Raw genomic sequence first — 2,414 nt, forward strand, 5'->3', positions numbered from 1 at the left:
TCCTGGACACCATCAACAGCTATAGCAAGGTAGCAGGATATAAAATCAACATAGAAAAATCATTAGCATTTCTATACACTAATAATGAACAAACTGAGAAAGAATATATGAAAATAATACCATTTAAAATAGCCTCAAAAAAAATCAAATACCTAGGTGTAAACTTAAAAAAAGATGTGAACAACCTCTACAAGGAAAACTATAAACTTCTGAAGAAAGGGATTGAGGAAGACTATAGAAAGTGGAGATATCTCCCATGTTCATGGATTAGTAGAATCAACATAATAAAAATGTCTATACTACCAAAAGCAATCTACATGTTTAATGCAATTCCCATCAAAATCCAATGACATTCATCAAAGAGATTGAAAAATCTACCATTAAATTTATATGGAAACACAAGAGGCCACCAATAGCCAAGTCAATACTCAGTAAAAAGAACAATGCTGGAGGTATCACAATACCCAACTTCAAACTGTATTACAAAGCAATAGCAATACAAATGGCATGGTAATGGAACAAATGCAGATATGAAGACTAGTAGAACAGAATAGAGGACCCAGATTTGAAGCCACACAACTGTAAACAACTTATCTTTGACAAAGGCTCTAAAAGTATATAAAGGAGAAAAGACAGCCTCTTCAACAAAAACTGCTGGGAAAACTGGTTAGCAGTCTGCAAAAAACTATAACAATATTAATCCAAAATGGATCAAGGATCTTAATATCAGACCCCAAACTCTAAAGTTGGTACAGGAAAGAGCAGGAAATACTTTGAAACTAATAGGTATAGCCAAAGACTTTCTCAGTGGAACCCCAGCAGCTCAGCAACTAAAAGATAGCATAGATAAATGGGACTTCATAAAACTAAAAAGCTTTTGCTCAACAAAAGAAATGGTCTCTAAACTGAAGAGACCACCCACAGAGTGGGAGAAAATATTTGCCAGCTATACATCAGAAAAAGAACTAATAACCAGAATATATAGGGAACTCAAAAAACTAAATTCTTCCAAAATTAATGAACCAATAAAGAAATGGGCAAGTGAACTAAACAGAACTTTCTCAAAAGAAGAAATTCAAATGGCCAAAAAACACATGAAAAAATGCTCACCATCTCTACCATTAAGATTCTACCTCACCCCTGTTAGACTAGCCATCATTAGCAACACCACTAACAACAGGTGTTGGCAAGGATGTGGGGAAAAAGTAACCCTTATACGCTGTCGATGGGAATGCAAACTAGTACAACCACTCTGGAAAAAAATTTAGAAGCTTCCTAAAAATCTAAACATAGATCTACCATATGATCCAGCAATACCACTCTTGGGGATATACCCAAAAGAATGTGACACTGGTTACTCCAGAAGTACTTGCACACCCATGTTTATTGCAGCACTATTCACAATAGCCAAGTTATGGAAACAGCCAAGATGCCCCACTACTGACAAATGGATTAAGAAAATGTGGTATTTAATACACAATGGAATTTTATGCAGCCATGAAGAATGTTATCATTCACAAGTAAATGGATGGAACTGGAGAACATAATTCTGAGTGAGGTTCACCTGGCCCAAAAGGCCAAAAATCATATGTTCTCCCTCATATGCGGACATTAGATCAAGGGCGAACACAACAAGGGGATCGGACTTTGATCACATGATAAAGCGAGAGGATACCTCCCAATCGGAGAAGGGAACCAGGAACAGAGGCCAATAGGAGAAGGGAACCAGTAACTAGAGAAAAGGTTAGTTTGAGAAGACTTAATTTAGAAGGTAACACACATGCACAAGAAAGCAATGCAAGTCAACTCCCTGTATAGCTATCCTTATCTCAACTAGCAAAAATCCTTGGTCCTCCCTGTTATTGCTTATACTCTTTCTTCAACAAAATTAGAGATAAGGACAAAATAGTTTCTGCCTGGTAGCAAGGGGGTAGGGGTGAAGAGGGAGAGGGCAGGGGGATGTGGGGGGAAAGGGGGAAAAAGACCCAAACATTGTATGCACATATGAATAAAAAAAAAAAAGAAAACATCATCTCATTGTTTTTTGTTTTGTTTTGTTTTGTTTTTTCTGGAAACCTGGAAACCATTTATTGAGTTACTTTATACAAGATTAACAATTTTCATACCATCCTAACACCAACATAGTTGCTGCACAAAAGCCACAGCCCCTCTCACACCTTAGAAACAGCCACGCCTGGTAAGTGCTCAGACTTTTGGAGGCCAAGGAAACCTGTGGCCCCCTGAGTATGCTCCGCCCATCCTCCACTGCAGCCGCAGATCTGCCTTGCCATGGCTGTTTAAGTCACTCACTCTCTCATTACCACAAATAAAGCATAAACAAGAAAAAGAAATCTCTTAAACTCCCCATCAAAGAAACATTTCCCGAGGCAAGAGGCATCACTAGATTCCTAAAG

This window comes from Castor canadensis, chromosome 9 (assembly GCF_047511655.1).
Source record: "Castor canadensis chromosome 9, mCasCan1.hap1v2, whole genome shotgun sequence".
Taxonomy (NCBI): domain Eukaryota; kingdom Metazoa; phylum Chordata; class Mammalia; order Rodentia; family Castoridae; genus Castor; species Castor canadensis.